At 42.9% G+C, this 21,628-nt stretch overlaps 2 long non-coding RNA genes across 3 annotated transcripts in view; one reads left to right on the top strand and one right to left on the bottom strand.

The window, feature by feature from the left end:
• The window catches only part of LOC122910513, an 86,059-nt gene that overhangs the window by 10,302 nt on the left and 54,129 nt on the right, over positions 1-21,628 (top strand). Inside the window, exons 2-3 of one of the 2 annotated variants that reach the window (XR_006385232.1) lie at positions 10,919-11,010; positions 11,706-11,922. The exons of the other annotated variant lie outside the window; for it this stretch is intronic. This is a non-coding gene — a long non-coding RNA (uncharacterized LOC122910513). Of the gene's footprint in view, positions 1-10,918; positions 11,011-11,705; positions 11,923-21,628 lie in introns of those variants that run through there. 2 annotated transcript variants of the gene reach the window in all.
• LOC122910514 lies at positions 16,163-21,600 on the bottom strand. The gene is made up of 3 exons (XR_006385234.1): positions 21,455-21,600; positions 20,291-20,427; positions 16,163-16,186 (listed from the first exon to the last, which is right to left on the bottom strand). It is a non-coding gene; the product is annotated as an uncharacterized LOC122910514 (long non-coding RNA).

Genomic DNA, 21,628 nt, shown 5'->3' with positions numbered 1-21,628 from the left:
ATGCAAATAAATGCATTCGGCGAAAGGTGGGTGAGAAAGTAAAGATCCTGGCACAGGAGTGCAGCCCAGGGGACCAGGAAAATAGGAACGAGGGAAACAACAGTGTTTGTTTTATGCCTGGTAACAGGAGAAGTCAACAGAAGCTGGATGCAGCGTCTTAGGGTGGGACCAGGTGAATCATAAGGCTTCCAATTAACCCTTAAATGGCCTCGTATGTCTTTCCTATGGCAGAAGGGTGGAAAGAAGAGTGCCTAACACATTAGCGGCCACCGAGAGTTCTTGAATTCATCTACATTTTAGTCTTTACCTTGAGTCAGTCCGGTGAAGACTATTGACACAGGCAAGACACAATTTTTGCTCCCTGGAAGTTCGCAGTCTACTTGGTATAAGATAGCATGGTGGCAAATAATCAGGACAGAGCACCTTATGGAATGTATGCATGTGTGTATGTGTGTGTAAGAATGTGTACAACATGTGTGTGTGCCACGGGGCTGCGATAGAGGCAACAGGTAATTTTAAGTAAGGTAAGAGAGAAATGAAAACAGAGACGGCGAAGATGCTTTGGAGAACGTGTCTGTGAAGCAAAAGCTTAAAGAATGGGCCAGAATCTTGCCAGTCTTCAGAAGTTGTATGTGAAGAGGCATCACTGTGTGAGTTCAAGTCAGGAGATTGTGTAAGGGAGGCAAACCTGACTGGGTCAGGGAACAGGGCATTACAATGACCAGTTGGGCCTGTCTTTTCCAAGACCCATGGGTACTGACTGACCAGTGTTTAAGTTTTAGAATGACTAAAAAAGCCCAGCTTTATGTGTGTGGCTATATGTGTGTGTGTGTGTGTGTGTGTGCACGTGTGTGTGTGGGGGGGGGAGCTGGAAGGCTAAATAACACTCTGAAAAGGAAAACACTAAAAACTAAAAACTAAAAGTTTCCTTCTTAACCAACCCTAGTCCTACCTGTGTAGGTGGAGAGCAGGATTGAGTCCCTGTAGGAGGGGGATGGGTTGGAAAGGGAGCCTCACCTCAGCCACTCTTGGCCTCCAGAAAGTGAAAAGCTGAAAAGAATGTGAATAAATTTTTTTTTTAAGATTTTATTTTATTTATTTGAGAGAGGGAGACAGTGAGAGAGAGCATGAGCGAGGAGAAGGTCAGAGGGAGAAGCAGACTCCCCATGGAGCTGGGAGCCTGATGTGGGACTCGATCCCCGGGACTCCAGGATCACGCCCTGAGCCGGAGGCAGTCGTTTAACCAACTGCGCCACCCAGGCGTCCCAAAAGAATGTGAATAAAGGAGGGCCCTTTCACTTGTTGCAGACCCTGTTTATTCATAGCCTCATCTGCATAGGTAAATTGGAGCATTCATCAGTGCAGGAGGCGACAGCTGTCCTTGTGCACCTGCATGGTAAGGCCCGGCAGCAGCCGCCATGGGGACTCCCCACAGTCACTCTGGGCTGCCAGTGCTGCCGTGTGTGGCTGGGTGGAAGAAAAGAGGGAATAATGTGATAAGAGACTGTCAGGGAGGAAAGGGACCTGGTGTCATGCGGGCTAACTCCTCTCTCTTACGTGTGGGGGAACTGAAGTCAAGAGAGGCAATGGGCTTGTTCATGGTCCCACAGTCAGTGATTATCGGGATGTTGCTAGAACCCATGGCTCCTGACTTAAGGGCCAGTGCTGCCTTCTGTCCCCTTGGAAGACTGGGATGGAGGAGAGGGACCAGTGCGGTAGATGACACAGGTGATGAGTCCCTGGGGACCCCACTGGACACACTGGCCCTCGTTCCTGACAGACCATTCTTTTAGTCAGTTTCTGTCTTTATTCCGCTCATGGTCTGGGCCAGCATTCTCTCAGGGCCACAGGAAGTTTGGGGGGGACTGTGTCTTCCATAAGAGAGATAGTCGAAGTTTCTGTGAAATGCGCAAACTGGTTTTGTTTTATTAAGTTTAGTGGGAACTTTCAAATCTCTCTCATGTTACTTTTGTGGGCAGAAAATTTAGTCAACCGTTCTGTGAGAAGGTTTTGAATGGCGAAAAGATTGGCATTAAGAAATCAATGTTTGTTCCACAAATTTTACTTTTTGTTTTGGAGAGATTAACTCCAGTTTTCTTTTAGGTTTTTAAGGCGATTAAGCTGAGAGATAGCTATGTTCTATTAAGAGCACCAACCTTGACATCAGAAAGCCTGGGCTCCATCATCAGCCCTATTGCTTCCAGATTTTTTTTTTAAATCATCAAGTAGTTTATCTCTCTGAGCCTCAACTTCTTCATCTTTAAGATGGGATTATTAATACCTACTTTATTAATTTGCCTATTTAAATTCATTAAACATAAATTTTTTCAGCTGTTATTATTATATGCCAGGCGATGTTCTTGAGAGTGAGATAAAATCATGCCCAAGACAGCTGAAATCCCTGCTCCCTCAGAATTTGTATTATATAAACTATAATAAAGATTAGAGGAGATTACAAATGCTCATAAGCTTAGTACAGTGCCTGGCAGGTAGTAGTTGCTTAATAAATTATAAAGTTAGACTTCTTACAACATCGGGTGAAAGGGGAGCTGTTCTAGTTTTAGTGGTGCCACTAGCCAACTGGGAGACCTTGGAAATCTCTGGAAACCGAAGTGCCTCCCAGAATGGGTCCTTGGCTAGCATAATCTTCTTGAGCACTGATGCTCAGGGACACCGCTGTGTTTCACCATTTTCCCATGGTCTTTTTATGGACAAGAAAATTATTTGCTCATGTAATTTCCATTCCTATAGGAACAAGACCAGGGTCACTGACTTTAAAAATGTTTATTGAGTGGTCCTTGTCTCATGGATCAGATTCAAGATCTGAAAATAAATGTCAAATTGTTATTTCTGTGTGTTGCTTGCTTTCTACTCATTAACTTATCTCTGGCTATTAGCAAGCAGCTTAGCTGAAAACGAACAAAATTCTGATGAAATCTGCTCTATCCTCAGATGAACCTGCTTTCACAGGGAATGGGGGTGGGGGAGCTAGTGACCAATAATCATGGTCAATGAAATTTCTACCCAATTGTGTTGGTTCATCTGAAGGGACTGGTAAAACTCCTTTCCGGAGACAGTGTATTGAAGGGAGACTCAGAAGTGGATTTGGGTGTCGGAACCACTACTGGTTAATTAAGTTCAAGCCAGAGAATTGTAGACACAAGGGAGAATAAACAGTGTTTTGTTCAATCTCTTTATCCTACCGTTAAGAGAACTGTGGTCCATTATCCACAACAGCCGAGACATGGAAGCACCCTAAGTGTCCATCAACAGAAGAATAAAGACAATGTAGTATTTATACACTATGGAATATTTTCCAGCCAGAAGAAAGAAAGAGATCTTGCCATTTGTGACAACATGGATGGACCTTGAGGGCATTATGCTAAGGAAAATAAGTCAGAAACGGAAGGACAAATGCTATATGATCTCAATAGTATGTGGAATCTAAAAATGCCAAATTCATAGAAACAGAAACAGGAGTGGTAATTTCCTGGTGCTGGGGGGGTGAGAGAAAAAGGGAGATGTTGATCAAAGAGTATAAACTTCTAGTTATGAGACAAGTAAGTTCTGAAGATCTACAGTATAGCATAGTGATTAGAGTTAATACGGTATTATATACTCAAAAGTTTCTAGGAGAGTAGAACTTAAATGTCCTTACCACAAAAAGAAATGATAATTATGTGACATGATAACAGGTATTAGCTTATGCTACTGTGGTAATCTCTGAGATATATAAGTGTATCAAATCAACACCTTCAGCTTACACAATACTATGTGTCAATTATATTTCAATAAAGCTGGGGGGAAAGGATGCATGTGTGGTGAAAGGGGATGAATTTGGTGTGGGACATACTGAGTGTAAACTGTTGGGCATGAAACTAAAGATATCCAAAAGGCAATGAAAAGTGATCCTGAAGGAGAGAAGGATGTGTTAAAAGAGAGAAACGCAGAGAGAGAGAGAGAGAGAGAAGGGGGAGAGAAAAAATTGTGGTCCAGAAATGTGAGGTCTCTGTCCTCTAATTTACATCTGCTAATTAGCAGCAGATACAGTGACGTGGACTTCATATAAAAAGTCACAGAACCCAAACAGAACCTAGGTTTCCTGCCAGCCAATACTTATTCCTTTTGCCTTCTCACAGTTGGGCATGGCACAGGATACGCTTCTTTCCGAATTTTGAAAATTACCCTTAACAGTGGTTGGGTAAAAGTGATCTCTGTTCATGACTTGACTTCCACCACTAGTTGAGGTAATTAAATATGGCTCTGAACTCCTGGAGTGAAGAGCCGGATTTAAATACTTGAAGGGGGTATTAAAAAGGAAGACTCTTCAGATTTATTGTGTGAAATTTCAAAGGCAGAGATAGAGCTAACATGGATATAATAAACAGAAAGGAGTTTTATTAAGCCCAAGAAAGACCTTTTTGACATGCTGAGCTGTCAAAAGCTGGAATGATTTGCCGTGAGGAAGAATGAGCTCTTGGCCATTGGAGGTGAGCAAGTAGATACCTGTGAGGTAGTAGTTTGGGCCAGGTGACCTCTAAGATCTCACACGTACTTTAATAAACCTGTGAGGAATTTATGAGTGTTTATGGCATCTGAATAATTCCTCCTTAAACCCATTTGTGCTGCTGCATCCTCAACCGGTTCCTATCTCCTGGGTTCTTAAGTTTGCTATCCACTCTGTAAAGTAATACTTCCTTCTGTTTCCCTTGAACTCTGGGGTAGAGGCAGGTTGGGAAAGTTCTGTTCTTCTGAGATTTTCAGGTTAAGTACCTAGTTCTGTTCTATCAAATATTGTCATATCCCCTCAGTCTTCTAATTTTGTTGTCCCTCTTTATACCAACAAGCTCTATCATGTTGGTCCTTTGAATAATTCTCTTTCTCCCATTTCCCCCATGGCCACTGATTTTTTCTTGAAATAGAATAGAATAGAGTGGTTACATTTGTCCTGAGCCTACACACTGCTGTCATTTGAACAGGAGATAATGCCTTTCCATCTGAATCCCATAGTCATTCCGGTGAGACCCAAAATTCCCATGAGCCCCTCAGCTGCAGCAGCTACAGGAGTTCAATCAGAACTGATCTCATTTTTCCCTGTCATTTATTACTGTGTGACTCTGGACAAGTCACTGGTTTTCCTTTGCATAAAGAGGAAGACAACACTTCAAAAAATTGTTAAGAAACTCAAGGAAGAGAAGGCCCATGCAAGTCCTGCACTGGACCTGCTACAAGCTCTGTGCTCAATACCTGGTTATGGAAGTGAAATGTAATCAACTTAAGGGAGTTTCCTGAATTGTGATACACAAGAGTCCATGATTCTAGAGAGACTGGGGTATATTTTACTCAGGATCTCTGCTTTGTATTTGCCCAAATTCAAGCTTTGTTCTGACTTCTTGGATTTTTATGCCCTGAGACTTAAAGTCAGGGGACTCCAGCTTACATTCTTTCTCTCTGATTTATTAGCTCTGTAATTTGTGGTCATTAACATCTCTAAGTCCATTTCTTCTACTGTAATATTGAGATGATAAAAATACTTGACCTGGAAACACGGGCTTTGAACTCAAATCCATTCAGGATTCTAATCGTAGATCCATCAGTTTCTAGCCCTCTGACCATGGATGAATGGCTTAACCTTGCTTGGTTTCCTAATATACAGAAAAATAACACCCACTTCAGAGAATCATTGCCATAGTTCAACAAGATAACCATGCCCAACATCTAGTACTGCCCCCGGGGTCACAGAGCATGCTCCTAGCAATTAGTTGCGTTCCTTCTCAAATCACAGAGTTGTCCAAATGTTTTGTAACTTTTAAATGAGTGTTCAGAATGGTAGGAACTATTTCTTTATGTGTGGTATTTCTTTACCTAGAAACAACATTGTGAAATGGAAAGAACATTGGATTTAAAGTCCAACTGGGACTGAAGTGATGAAAGCTTTGGATAAACACTCCACTCCCTGAGGCTTGGGTTCCTGGTCTCAGATAGGGATGATCGACCTCTGTCTACGTACCTCACAGGGGCATCTTGAGCATCTGACAAAATGTTAATGGTGAAACCAGTAAGGTCTGAAAAGGAGATGCCATGATGACTAGAAATGTTCGGTGATATTCATAAAAGTGGAGGTTTCACTATCTTGTGCCCCTTCTTTCAGACCTTCGATTAAAATATGGATGAAGGAAAGCCTAATTCAGAGTGTTTTCTGAATTCTGGAGATACTTTTGTTAATATTCTCTATCTGGGGAGGTTGCAACAACAGTACCAAATTATTTCCTATGATCCTTGTCAAAAATGAGGTAGTATCATAACAACCAATTTTGGAATCAAGCTGATCTTTGATGTGAAAGTCCAGCCACAGACATCTTGAATCTATGAAAATTGAAAGCACTGTGTTTCAGTAGTTCCCCACCTAGATCCTAGCCCTAATCTCCTTTTAAAAATTTTATTTCAATTCAATTAATGAACAAATAGTATATTATTAGTTTCAGAGGTAGATTATAATGATTCTTCAGTTGCATATAACATTTCATTACATCAAGTGCCTAACCCCCATCTCTTAAGAACATGTTGGTTTATTAAAGTCCTTCTGCTTTTCTCCCCATAATAGTTTATGTTGTTCCATTCACTTGATCTTAGAATCCTGGATTCTAGACATGGCAGACCAATTCATCATCTTATAGTAGTTCCCTAGCAACCCTTCACCTGGGTGGAAATCCCATTGGCAATATGACATTCTCTCTGGGTGAGTGACCATTTATGAGAGGATGTGCAGTCTGAATAATAGCTCCACATTTCTACCTGTGACTCACTTCAGAATTCTGGGGTAAATACCGTATGATCTGTTAAGTTAGGTTGTCCATTCCATTGAGTTGGTGGGTGGTGGGGAGGAGACACACAGAATGGAGCCCTGACTTGAGAGGCAAGAGATTTCAACTCTTGCCCAAAATATGCTATCAGTTTGTTGGATAAACCCAAGAAAGCAATTTTCCTCTATTGCTCAGAGATTTGAAAGGGTTGGATGAGATGATGTCTGATGTCCCTTCTAGTGTCATCATTTTGTGACTCAAAACACACTGCCATGCATAGTTCTTCCTGGCAAGGCCCCTGAGGGGGCAGGGCTGGCATCACTGAAATATTTGATAACATATCTCCCTTTCCTTACCAACACTTTGAAGCTCTCTTTTGAAGAAACTCTGGGTGAATATCCCTAATTGTACATACTAGGCTCTGTGGAACTCGGCCACTAGAATGAAAACTTAGACCAGACAAGAGGTCAAAGGAGGTGTGGGAAAACCATTTGTATTGATTTTCTGTTGGTCAAGTAAATTGCAAAAATACCCATTAATGAAAGTTCGAGTAAAAATGAAAAGGGAGAAGACCTTGCCCTACTAGTTTCATAGTCCTGGCCTGAGACTGTATCTTCATTAGGGCCTCATGCAGAAGAGACTTGAACTACAGAGGCTACTGAGATCCATCCTAAGGTAGTCTCCTGCTGTGTGACCTTGGGCAGGTCTAGCTCCCTCTTTGAGCCCGCCTTGCCTTCATCTGCTAATGAGCACCTTGGACTAAGGTAGTCTTTCTCAAAGTATAACATACATATGAAACATCCAGAAATCTTGCAAAAATGCAGATTCTGATTCTGTGGGTCTGGAGTGGGGCCTCAGATTGCACAGTCCAAACAAGCTCCTTGGTACTGCTGTTCCTGTGGGCCCTTCACCCACTGGGAAGCCGAGGGCTAGATCATTTTTAAGGTCCATTTTTTTTTTTTTTCTGGCTGTGAACACTCCACAATGCAAATAGTCTCCAATACTAGGGTGGGACACAGAATAGAAAAAGCTCTTTAGAAGGCACACCATCTAGATTAAAATGCCTTTTTTATTGTAGACAGGTATAGCATTTCTAAGCCTGTGCTTAAGCAAGAGGGAAGGTGGGCCCTGGTGGGGATACTGGCTCTGAAGACTGAGGGCATCTGAAAAGATATTAATGCTTGAAAGGAAGGGAGAGGAATGAGGCAGAAATTTGACTTGACGCAGGCAGCAAAGTCAGGGAACAACCATTTGCAGAAACCACAGGTGACGGTGTTGAAAATAGTCACAGAAAAGCAACAAAGAGCTTAATGCTAATTCTGCAGAGATGCATGGCTAGGCCTGCGTTTTATAGATCCTATCTCACGTACCCTCACAGCATTCCTGCGGAGCTTCAAGGGAACATTAGGGCTTTGCGCATCATGAAGTGCACCTAGGAGGAGGGACGGAGGGGATGAAGGTTGAGAACACTGATAAAGAAGCCCTTGAGGTCAGCAGGCAGAGCCTTGGCTGTGACATCTCAGTGACCAGCCTAGGGTCTGGCATGTGTCCACATACACTCGGGCATACCCCGCTCAGGTGCTCCCCATGTCACCCGTTTGGAGCTACCCGTGGGCAGCGGTGTGGGGGAAAGAAAGTGCCTCAGCACAACCTTGGTTTCACTTCCTGCCTTGAACACAGGGAGTCATTATATAAATACCAACCCCAGCAGCTGCTGCTCTCACCCCTCTTCTCACTATTACTCCCGAGGCCCAGCTCACAGGCAGGGTGCTGCGGCCTGTCACTTTCCCCTGGTCCCACAGCCCTTGCACCAGGCCTGGCCAGGTGGGTGCCTGGGGCAGAAATGAATCACAACCTCTCTCTGACTCTCCAGCCAGCCGTGCCGGTGGCCCGCGCCTCACTGAGCGGGGGAGGTTGTCCTGACCAGTGGCCCACGTTAATCAAATGATACCTCATTTACAGACCTGACAGGCAGTCAGCCCATCTGGAGAGGCCACAGAATGCACCGTCAGCACTCGTACTGATGGAGTTGGGGCAGGTTCATGTATGTGTATCTATCCCATGAAATGAACTCAAATCACCAAATGTTCAACCGTGTTTTAAGTCAGAAAGGCTGTGTAGCATGATAGAAAGAGTGTCTGGAATGGTAGATCAAAGATGGGTTCAAGTCTCCACTGTGCTATGAATGAATAAAATCTTCTACTAATCTTCAGCCCAAGGAATTCCTCTTTCAACACTGGCTCATTTTTCTTTGCTTATCTTATTTCTTCAAATATTATTTTAAAAACAACACAAAATCCCAAGCGTGTACATGTAATCCCCTGATCCTTAATTTCTTCATCTTTAAGTTTTTTTAAAAGATTTTATTTATTTGACACAGAGAGACACAGTGAGAGAGGGAACACAAGCAGGGGAAGTGGGACAGGGAGAAGCAGGCTTCCCACTGAACAGGGAGCCCGATGCAGGGCTTGATCCCAAGACCCTGGGTTCATGACCTGGGCCAAAGGCAGATGCTTAACTGACTGAGACATCCAGGTGCCCCAATTTCTTCCTCTTTGAAATGGCACGAACCTTGCTTCTCTTCTAGGGTTGTCATACAGAACGTAAGTGATATATGAAGTCTCCTTCTATGCCTACTGAACCTATTGATTGACTTATAATAGGGTGTAACAAGGAACATGACTGTGTGTGTGTGTAAAGAGGTTAGCAAACTGAAAGTTGTTATTCCAAGCTCTTTCAATTACTCATATTTTAACAATGTTATAGCCATGGCCATCTTAGAAACAAAAGCTCAGACAGAGCCTGGTGAAAAATGGTTTCACCAGGCTCTTGAAACAGTCATTAGAAAGCAGTGTTTGAGGATCTCAACATCTATGTGTTACTAAGCAGATCAAATGTTGTCAAAATATTATGCTCGTTCTCCCTCTTGATCCACTTATGGCCCAACTAGATATTTGTGATTTATTATAAATGCTAAAAATAGATCACTAAGCAGTTTATTTAGTATGAATCTACTAAACAGATTATATATATGCTTTGACAAAAAGACCCAAAAAAGGATGGGTGTTCAGTAAAATATTAACTACTGTTATAATTTCCGGGTGGTGATATTTGGTTGGTTTAAAGGTCTTTCTTCCTTTTTAAAAAGGTTTTATTTATTTATTTGAAAGAGAGAGATCGAGAGAGAGAGGGCAAGAGAGAGTAGGGTCAGAGGGAGAAGCAGACTCCCAGCTGAGCCCGGAGCCCTGTGTGGGACTCAGTCCTGGGTCTCCAAGATCAAGACCTTGAGCCAAAGGCAGTCGCTTAACCAACTGAGCCACCCAGGTGCCTAAAGGTCTTTCTTAATGCTTTCTTATAATCATTCAAACTGGATATAATAACATCAGAGTCCTGAGCATCTGAAAGAACACAGAGTTTTGGAGTTCTTAAGTTTTCCCCCTTCCCTTAAACACGTATGTGAGGCATCTAGTAGAAGGAAACCACAGGCAACAGAGCTGAAACATGTCACCATGGGTTCAGGCAGAGTAAGGGTCTGGAGTTAATTATTTTCCTAAATTTTTTTCTCAAGAGTGAGTGATTGATTTCTATGCCTGTCAGTCTTTCATTCATTCACCCATCCTGGCATTATCCATGCACTTGGTCATCAAAGAGTTGTTAGACTGTTATTATGCAGTGTTGAGGTGGGGCATGGACTGGTTGTCAAAAGATTGAAGTTCAAGTTCCGCTACCATTTTTCTGAAGCCACAAGCCCTTAGTCCCTTCGGGCCACCTGAGGCTCCCTGATCTATAAAATGGGACTTGTGATGAGCATGAAAGCTCTTTGGGAACTCCAGAGTGCTGTGCAGGGAAGGAGTTTCCGTGACATGTGCCAAAAAAATGCCAAGAGTGCAAGATAGTAAGGTTAAGTCACATGGAACCTGTGCTCTTGAGAAGTTTGCACTAGTGTGGTCTGCTGGCTTAATGCCAAATCCAGCAATAGGGAGTATGGGAAGAATGTCTTCACCGGAAGCCAGGAAACCTGCTGGCAAGTTTAGTCTGGGCTGCTGACATGATGTGTAACTATGAGCTACTCAATGACCCCCTCTGACTCTTGACTTTTTGTCTCTCTTTATAAGGAATTATTAAGCCTGATTATCTCCAAAGCACCTGCCAGCTTGGACATTCTATGAAACAAGTGAGATCACGAAAGACGTGAAGCATGTTAGAGGTATTCATCATAAGCTGATATGCATCACATACTGCTTTCTGTTTGTACAACAAAGACACAGGAACATTTTAGACAGTGCCAGCATCCCATAGGGCAGGTCTTGGGTCTGTTGAAGCTGGTCTTCTGCTGGGTCCCTGCTCAGTGTCAGTCCCTGCAGCAGACACAGAGAGCAAACTCTAGTACAAGATGACTAGGAATCCACTTTTACGTCCTAAATAAACATGATTTGTCAATTTTATTAGCTATTTCTCAAACCTCACTAAAAAGCGAGTCTGGATAGGAGAAACTGAAGGCAGGAGCAGTGGGTAGCCCATGTTTGTAATCTGGCGCCCAGGGTCTAGGGTCAGCTCAGCCAGGGGCTGCATAGTGATATTCATTTATTCATTTGTTCTTTTATTCAGGGGACATTTATGGTGTGCCTACTCTGTGTGTTAGGCACTGAGTTAGACATTTGATATAATAAGATGTGTAGAACATAGTTTACTAGACTATGTTTTTCCTGAGAGCCAGAGCCTTGTCCTTATTTCTCTAGTGCCTGCACATGACCCTATCTTGAGGAGCATGTACACGAGTGGGTCTTTAGAAAGGTAGTTTTCTTTCCTGGAATTCAGTGTTCCCATTTGTAAAATGTCTTTTTTGGGGGGGCGGTGTCAGACTTAATGATATTCAAGATCCCTTCTAACTTGGGTGTTTAGCTCTGCTGCTACATTTAGTTGGTGTCCGGCAGTGAAGGTTTGCATACGGGATGGAGCAAAGGTCACAAAACACTCTGCTGCGGAGGTAAGCTGCGACCATCTAGCCTTCTGGGAGTGTGCGAAGCCCCTAAACCACAAGGATCCAGACTGGGAGCAAGATGTTGTGTCTGAACACCCTCAAGACAGAGAACCAGAATCTCTGCTGAGTTCCTGTCACCACCCCCGCCCCCTGCTTTTACCTGTGTCACCCAAACTCTCCGGGGATGGCAACACCTACCTCACATATTACTGTGATGATTAAATGTGAAAACACATATGAAAGGTCTTTGTAAACTCTGAAGTGCTTTATACATGGAAAATAGAATTAATATTCATGAAAGAGGAAGAAATAGAAGGGTACCTTAAAGGATAGATAGGCACTACCTAAGTGAACAGCTGGGTGTCAGACACTAAAGTACATACTTCATAAAAATCAATCATTTAGTCCTCCTGACATGAGATAGGGGTTATTATTTTTCCCATTCTACAGATGAAAAAACTAGGTCCCTGGGAGTTTAAGTAACTCACCTGGGATTATCCCCACAGTAAGTAGCAAAGCTAGGGCTCACACCAGAGGAGGCTGGCTGCACTTAATCAATGTGTCCTTCTGCCACACTGCATGGAAAAATGTTTTCTAATCCAAGTTAATTCCAGCCAGTAAACTTGACCTGAGAGCCAGACTGGGCCCTGGGCACATGCTGATGAAGACACAGGAGCGTAAGCCAATAAGGAGAGACTCTAAGGAAGAAGGAAATAGATACCACAAATATGACTGGCATTGGAATAATGTAAACAAAATGTGGAGATGGAAAAGAGGAGGACTGTTCCAGAGGCTCTGCATTTAACAGACTAAGGAACTAGGTAGTGGATGAAGAGAAGTTCAAGGTAAGGCTACGAAGGAGAGGTATCGGAGCCTGGTGGTGAAGGATATTGAATGACGCAAGAAGCGATTGGAGCCTAGCCTGGAGTCAGTAGGGAACTATGAAGGGTTTTGGAGCTGGTGAGTAGTGCATCAAAAGTGGAATTTTAAAAGAGTTAAGCTAATAAAACAGAAGAAAGCCATTTTTCTTGGATCGACACTATTGCCATAGTCTGTAGACTTGTAAAGATGAAGTTAGATTCAAGTTAATTTTTCAACGTTGACCTCTTTGGGAAAGGGAGATAAAACTTCAGGGATTTGGTACCATCACTGATACTCAGAATGGTGAATAATGGAGAGCTGGTTCCAGTCAGGAGTGGTGTGTTCCCATCCATGCTTGCCTATTTTCACTTCTTTGTTGGAGTTGAGTGGTGGCCTTGCCTCTGATGGACACCTCCAATGATGGGGAATCTTTACTCCACGAAGCAGGCTGCTATTCTTGGCCAGCTCCTACCACAAGATTGAATTTCTTTTTCCTTCTTTTTTTTCCCCCCCTCTTCCCTTCCCTTCTCTTCCCTTCTCTTCTCCTCTCTTCTCTTTCCCTCTTTCCTTCCCTTTTTTCCCCTTTCCTTTCCAATTATTCAACTACAAGTGCTCACATTGCTTTATTCAAATCTAAGCATGTCTTTATCTCATATCGCCATGTTGGTAACCCCCACATCCTCAGATTTGTCTGAGCTGTCAAGAAGGGAATTTTGTGGGTGTCTGAAGAGGTGGGATCCAGGAACAAGGGAGGAAATCTCACAGATCATCCCTGCCACCACCAGTGCCACTGGGTACCAGGCAATGAGATTCACAAGTGAGTTAGCCATGGCTCTTGACTCTGAGGATCTCACACACACTAGAGGACAGAGGAAGGGGGTAAGCAAAAAAAAAAAAAAAAAAAAAAAAGTATAAAGAATCTGCCATGTATACATAGGAGGCCCCCAGTCTAAGCTTCAGGGGATCAGGATGGCATCTGGTTTTGTTTACAACACTGTACCCTCAGTGTGTAGAATGAGACCTGGCATGTTCTCAATAAATGTTTACTGAATGAATGAATGAGCGATTGAATGAATAAGCATCTGATAACATCTGATCTAAAACCATAATGCGTTTCTCCCGACTGTCGACTTAATACTTAACTCATATAGGGGCACCTGGGTGACTCAGTGGGTTAAAGTCTCTGCCTTCGGCTTGGGTCATGATTCCAGGGTTCTGGGATCAAGTCCCACATCAGGCTGTCTGTTCGGCGGGGAGCCTGCTTCTTCCTCTCTCTCTCTTTGCCTGCCTCTCTGCCTACTTGTGATATCTGTCAAGTGGATAAATAAAATCTTTAAAAAAAATAATCAACTCATATAATCTGCCAATCCCTATTTTGTAAGGTCTCCTATGAGGCTTGTCTTAACAGATAGATATTAACCAATTGAGAAGAAGCACAAGGGCATCCCTGCTTTATGTGACAACACTGTCCATCCCAGCGCAGACTCCTTGACCACATGTTGAATCCACAGGAGCCTGACTTGTTGAGTGAACATGAGCAAGCCACTTAAACTCTTTAAACTTAGGTTTCCTATCTCTTAAAGCAAGTGTCTATCACGTCTAGTTCACATAATCGTTCACTAATCTCCTGCTGGGAAAGAACTTGATCTCCTGGAGAAACCATCCGCATGAAATCGGTGGACCTCTTTCCTAAAGCAGCTTGATCTTTTCAGAGCATTCAGACTCAAAGTTTAGCCCTACAGAGCAGCTGACATTCGAGGGGCATTTGAACCTGTGAACTTTTGGCTTGAAAGTAAGAGTTCAACTGTCCCCAAGTTCTCTCTGGTGTTGCAAGTTGGCCGAGGGTGGCTGCCGCACTCTGCGTACGACCGGAAACCCCAAATTGGGTTTGCATCTATCTGGCCGAGGTACCTTCCCCAGCTCCACCTCCAGATGTTCCACGGGGGTTTGAGGTGTGGTGGGGGAGTTAACAGAGCTTGGTGTGTCTCTGACAGAGGCGAATGTGTGCACCCGCATGCACGAGAGAGCTGGGGGTGGGCGTGTCCCAGCCTGTTTCTGTACAAGGGTGCCGCAGACAGCCTCAGGTCGCGCTGGGCAGAAGGAAAATTCTTCCGTAATCACAAGAGAGAGGCCTCCCCATCTTCTCTCCGAGAATGTTTGGAGGCCATTTTTTTTTTTTTCAGCAAACTGCCAGGCTTTCCCCCCCCACATCAGTAATATTTCAATGACTTTTACAAACTCGCCTGCCTGCTTTTTAATAAGCAGGGCTTTGCATTGATGGTACGTGTGCAAAGTCTGACCTTTTCATAGGAAAAAACATTCATAACCAAAGCCTATATATAGAAGCTTAAGACTGGAGCAGATAAAGATGTAGGTCATATGACTTTTTGTGTGCGAAGCATAATGTACGAGGGATGCAGTAGACAATTCAAAACTCATGAAATACTGCCACTGGTTTGAGCCCTCCTAATATTTATCAAAGGCTTTAAATAATGATTTTGTTTTCAACTGGGAATTATAATGCCACCTTCTATCCCTGAGCACAGGAATTTTTTCCAGAGGGGAAATTTACTTAGTTTAAAAATATATTGTGCTATCTAGTTAACTCTTAAGGGAAAAAACGGTTACCATAAAAATGCATTCAATGAACAAATATATAAAATAATATGATAGTAATCAAAAGATCTGATTTGTGGCACTTATCAGAGGAAAACATTTCCCCAGGCCCGACATTACCCAAGTGAACATAAACCAGATTCCTTAGCATTCAAGGCTAACATGACGTGGGAGTTGTCTGCCTTTCCAACAATCCTCTCAACACCCCTTTATACTCTTTGTTCCACCAAATCTTACAAGTCTATGCCTCTATGTTCCTTTATTTTTGCCTTTGCTCCCTTTACTCTCTCTTCTTGGGACTCCGTTTCTCCGAAATTCTTGCTTGCCCAAGTCTATTCTGAAATCTATGGTTCAGCCACAGTGGCCTCCTTGAATTCCCCCTTCTCTTCCTTTCCTGCCCTTCCCAAGCTCTTTGCTTTTTCATGAGCTAGTCACAGCTTGTTCTGGACTATGACTACTGGTGTTCATGTCTTATATCTCATTCCACTATACCAGGAACTCTTTGAGGGCAGGGCAAGAATAATGTTTGAGGCACTCTCTAGCAGCCTTAGGTATAGCTCCTAATACTGGAGACCACATACAATAGAAGGCACCTATAAAATACATTTCTGCAAAATGTTTATTGAGTGAGTGAATCTGGCTTTGGAAACACTAATAGTGATTTGTTGAGTATTTCGCGTGTATGGCCGCTCTGCTAAGCAAAATCTCATATAAGCATCAGCAGTGAACCTATGATGTTACTGTTACTGTTACCAGAGCTGAAAAAAAAAAACAAAACTTGGTGGGCTTGGGTGGCTCAGTGGGCTAAAGCCACTGCCTTCGGCTCAGGTCATGATCTCAGGGTCCTGGGATTGAGCCTTGCATCGGACTCTTTGCTTAGCAGGGGGTCTGCTTCCTTCTCTCTCTCTCCGCCTGCTTGTGATCTCTGTCAAATAAATAAATAAAATCTTAAAAAAAAAAAAAAAGAAAAAACAGAACTTAAAGAATTTCAAAACCTCACTCAACATCAGATAGCTGGCAGAACAATAGGCCAGGATTCAGACTTAGACCTATAGGGCCCAGGGGTCTGTGGAAGCTGACTTGTTCCAGCTTGTAAGAGCTGATTGCTAAATTATCAGTTCTGTGGGGAACCTGGGTGGTTCAGTCGGTTAAGTGTCTGACTTTGGCTCAGGTTATGGTTTCAGGGTCCTGGGATCGAGCCCTCCATCAGGCTCCGCATCGGTGGGGAGACTGCTTGGGAGTCTCTGTTTCCCTCTCCCTCTGCCCCTCCCCACTACATGAATCCATGAGCATGCTCTCTTTCTTTTTTTCAAATAAATAAATAAAATCTTTTAAAAAAACCAAATTATCAGGAATTTTGTGAACTGGTTGAAAAGCACAGCCATTACTAAATATTATATCATGTAGACATACCAAAAATTATATTAAAAGCAATGGTAATAAATAATCAAATTCACCACTTTCTGTTTATTTTATGACCTTCTGTTAAATATGCTCTTGAGGTTATCAATATTCCCAATATTGGAAAATATGACACATGTGGGCCTCCCCTTACCACAGCCCTCCCCTTGGAGAGCCACCTGTTGAGCATTTACCAGAACACCACTGGCCTGGCCCCAGAGCCAGATAGTGCTGTAGTAATAGGCCTAGGGCCCAAGATGTACATGGACTTCACTGTTTCCTGATTTAGCTTTCCAGTAGGGCCCCACTTTGGGCCACTGCAGGTCAGCCGCTTCTTGATGACAGGAAATTGACTTTCGTTAAACTCTTTTGGGCTTTGGGGTTGGAGTGAAAATAATTCTAGACATGTTTTATGCCTATATTCACATATCCTAAACCTTACCACAGATTTAATTATTATCTTCATCATACCCTATTCATGGGAATATAGGATGTATCTCTTGCAGAGGAAAATGGGAATTCCAAAATATGGCTATAAAGCGATTTCCCCTGATTTTCATGAATGCAATAACCTGTTGTTTTGGGTACATGTCCTTCAAGCCTAGGTTTCATGTGCCTGGTGTCTGCAATATGTATCTTATAGGTACCTTACCTGAAATGAAATATGAACTTCATTTTTTTTTTTTAACAGATTTTATTTATTTATTTGACAGAAAGAGAAAGAGAAAGCACAAGCAGGGGAAGCAGTAGAGGGAGAGGGAGAAGCAGGCTCCCCACTGAGCAGGGAACCCCATGTGGTGTTGGATCCCAGGACCCTGGGATCATGACCTGATCCAAAGGCAGAACCCACTGAGCCACCCAGGTGCCCCTAATATATGAACCTTGAATCAGAGGTTTCAGTACTAGTTCTTTAACTCAGGGCAAGTTAGTTAACATCGCTGGGCCTCAGTTCCCTCATCTGACCAATGAGGAGTTTGGCCTAGATGTCCTTGAAAGGACCTTCTGGCTCTAGTTCCAAATGACACAGCATGCTGCTTCTCTTCTCTAGGGCTCGGTTTGTGTATCTGTAAACAATGGGGTTGAACTAGGGAGTTCCTAATGTCCTTTGCAGTGCTAGAACAGGATGAATCCTGGTGGAAAGCCATGTTTTCTATCTAGCATGTCATTCCTATCAGATACTTACCATGCTTCATCACCAGAAACATGCCAGATAACCTGCGAAGTACCCAGAACTCCGGTAACCCAGAGGACTTGGAGATGGTACAGGAGCTCTAACTGCCACAGAGAGGCCAGGCTGTGCTGGCCCTCAATACAGAGGGAAATGTGTAGCTGCAGGGAGCACCCCTGCCGTTTTCTTTTAGATGGTCTAAAAGACTAAAGGAGTGAGGGTGAAATACCTGTACAGGGGTTATGATTTGACATTCCAGTTGGGTCTGCAGTGAAGGGCGGGGAAGGGAGGCCTGAGACATAAGACAAGTGATGATTTCTATTAGTCTGGGGAGAAGAGAAAGAAGGGATGAAGAAAGGGAGGAAGGAAAAAAGGAGGGAAGGGAGGGAGGAAGGAAGGAAAAAGGAAGGAAAGAAATACGTAATTTCTGGGTGAGAAGAACACAAGTGCTCAGAGACAATGTCTCCTTCCTTAGCCTTGTCTGTTGACCCCGAACCTTTGTATATTTGTGGAAAATCAAAAAGCATTCTTAACTCCTCATCAACATCTTCATCTTAATCCCCACCCACACAGCTCCATATGCTTTTCCGGTTATAAGCACTTTCGCTTCCATAATCTCATTTAACTCACAAAGATGACTCTGTGAAGTAGCTATTATTACTTGGACTCTTCAAAAGAATTGGAGATTCAGAAAGGGAATTGATATTGCTCAAGATCACCTAAGTGTAGGGCTGAGGCTGAGCCCGTTCATTTGACTCAGACTGGTTTGCCTTTCTAGCCCCCAAATATCCTTACTGGTAGCTGAAATGACAAATTTCTGAGCTGCTGTTCACCCAAGGGCCTCACAGAGCCACACTAGAGAAAGAAGAAATTGAAACACTCATAGAATAATTGAATCCTAGAAGTGGAAGGGACCTCACACATCCCTTGGTCTACCTCTTCAAGTTTCAGATGGGGAAACTTCAACTCAGAGGCACATGCATTTTCCAGGTTCTTGTTCAGGATCACAATCAAAGCTGGGACTTCACCTCTTGTCCTTGTCACCCACTCTGGCATAGTCTACTTTTCTTGGATTTTTAGCCACCAGCAACATTAAGAGGTCATAAGTACTTCAAAATCCTTGACTATTATTGTGAGGACAATGTAACATTTTGTACCAGCGTAGACACAGACTGAAGAACCTTGGATGGAAGGAGTCCAACATGCTCCAACCTCAGCTGTCATTTTGCATTCATCCACTCTGTGCCAGCAATTGGATTTATTGCTGGTGAGAACAATGACTCATGCACTTTTGATGCCAACCAACTAATTTATCATGCCATGACTTGGTAGGTACAAATGTTTAGTATGTGATCAAAAATATAGACTCCCCTGTCATCCAATCCCTTCAAATTGGTCTTGCCTGAGCCTGAGAAAGTGGACTTTCTCAAACCCAAATCAAACTTCTATCCCAAATGTAACCAGATAGACTTTATCTTAATAACTGCTTACTTGTAATCTAGTCGTAAATGCAGGCAAAATAGAATAGGGACAGTTGCCTCATATGGGAATTACTGTCCTGAGTCTATCCCTACTGCTTTTATTAAATTGATATGTTAACTTTAGCAACTCTTCTTTTTTTTTTTTTTTTTCTCTTTCAGCCACATTATTCCTATCAGCCAAGTGAGAGGATTAAGGTGGATGATCTTTTGGTGATTATCCATTTCCATGCATGAACTCCTTATAAGATCATACCTTTATTAGAGCCATCCTGATACATCCCAGTTTTTCTATACGGTCATGCTATGCTTTGGAAGTAAGGTTTGGCCTCTGTTCTCAAAGGGTTCTTCTCTGTTTTTAAAAGGATGAGGGACTTCTTAAAAACTAAGGTGAGCTTTGTCAATTTAACCTGCTTGAAGTTAACTTCAGGATCAGCAATGAGAGTAAAACAAACAGAAATTGATATGACTTAAGCTCTCTCTCTCTCTCTCTCATTATGATGTATTCTTTTGAAACCCACTTGGCAGGCCAGAATGACAGGCCACATGCCATCACAATCCAAGGAGTGAAGATGAATTCAGGAGGGGGAAAACCAAACAAACCAAAAACTCCAAAGGGCTAAAAACCAATAGAATGTTTTATTTTAAAAGTAACAGGTAGTTGTCTCAAGATTCAGCTGCCTTTGATCCTAGAGATCTGACTGTCATGATTTTTCTAACATGGTTATGAGAACTCAGGTCTAAAACTTGGGTCTCTTCCTTCATTTACTCAACTGGTATTTCTTAAGTGCCTCTGCAGTGCCAGGCACTTGGTTATGGCTGTGGGGAAACAGGGATGATTTTATTATCACTCTGATCATAAGGAACTTGGAGTCTTATGGAGATGATCTGGCATGTGCATAGATTACTATAGTTTAAGGTAGTGGCTTCAGTGCCATGAGAAAGTTCTGGTTGCTGAAAGGAGAATAAGATTCTGTCTTACCGAAAGTACTTCCCAGAGGAGGTGACATCTTCAGTCTTAACGGTGGCCAGGCAGGGCTTTCTTTCAATATTTATGAGCCAGGGACTGGGGATCTCATTTCTCAGGGATCTTGGTGTTTTTTTAGTAGTATGTTTCATCTGTAGAATGGGATAATAATTGTATCAACTTCATAGACTTGTCGATACTATATGAGCTCATACGTGTCAAAGCTCTTGGAAAGGTTCCTGGGACATTGTTAGTGCTCCAAAACACTAATTCTTATTTGTAGTCTTAACATCTGACTGAAACTACACAAAAGTTTCTTGTCGTCTTTAAAGAGAGATCAGTGGAGGGAAGACCCATGCTCACAGAAGGCCTTTGTTGTTACAATAAAGGCTACTCCGCTATTCGCAAGCATCCGGGCTACCTGGTCCCCTTGCTTCCTCTCTTGGTCCTCTCCTCCACTGATGGCCTTTCTTTGGCTCTCAGTCTCAGACACACACACACACACACACACACACACACACACACACACACACACACATCTATTTCTTTCTGTAGAAGCTGGACTGTTTATCAAAAGCCCCGGGTGTGGGAGTGTTTCAAATGATTTTTGGAAACTGAAATGATTTTAGAGATAATAGGCATCAAGACTGTGGGTGCGAAATAAAAACAATAAGCGAGTTCATATCATTGAAGAGAGGTGGGTTTTCCTTTTGTTGTTTTTTCTTTTTCCAAAAGCATCATCATTTATGTGGTTTGAAAATAATCTTTCCTCTGGAAAGTAGACATCGCAGCATACGGCACAGAGATGTAGCTGATTAATTGCATGAAGGGCTCAGTCTCTTTTGAACGAGGGTTCATTCTCTTTCAGGCATGGCAGCCTACAAGAATGAATTTGCTTTGACTCATATATTTTACATAAACCAAAGAGGTTATCCCTACGACGACCTGTCTGGCTTACTGCTCCCCACCCCCACTGCGTCCCACATACCGTCACAGGAAGGCATTAGCGGTTTCAAAACTTGTTCAAAACTTCAAAACTTTCTCTCAGAAATGTTCTTACTTCAACCGAGCCGGATTTCTACATTAAAACATAATCTTTACTGTGCCCATTGTAATTAATGATTGTAGGCATATTATCCTTTTAGATGTGAAAATAAGGAGACACTCTTTTTCACTTACCGTGAGTGCGGGCAAATCGTGAGCGAAGGTTTGCCTTCCTGGATCCAGCTGTGGTTTGTTTTCTTTGTTCACGCTGTCAACAAGGATAAATACATGCAAGAAGCTAAACAGGACTGGGATTCTTGGAGCTCCTCTAGTTCACCCCACCCACACCTCCATTTTACAACAAGAGAA

The sequence above is a fragment of the Neovison vison genome, chromosome 6, assembly GCF_020171115.1.
Source record: "Neovison vison isolate M4711 chromosome 6, ASM_NN_V1, whole genome shotgun sequence".
NCBI classification, from domain to species: domain Eukaryota; kingdom Metazoa; phylum Chordata; class Mammalia; order Carnivora; family Mustelidae; genus Neogale; species Neogale vison.
Note: the sequence above shows the minus strand (reverse complement) of the source record. Positions and strands in the feature narration are given on the sequence as shown.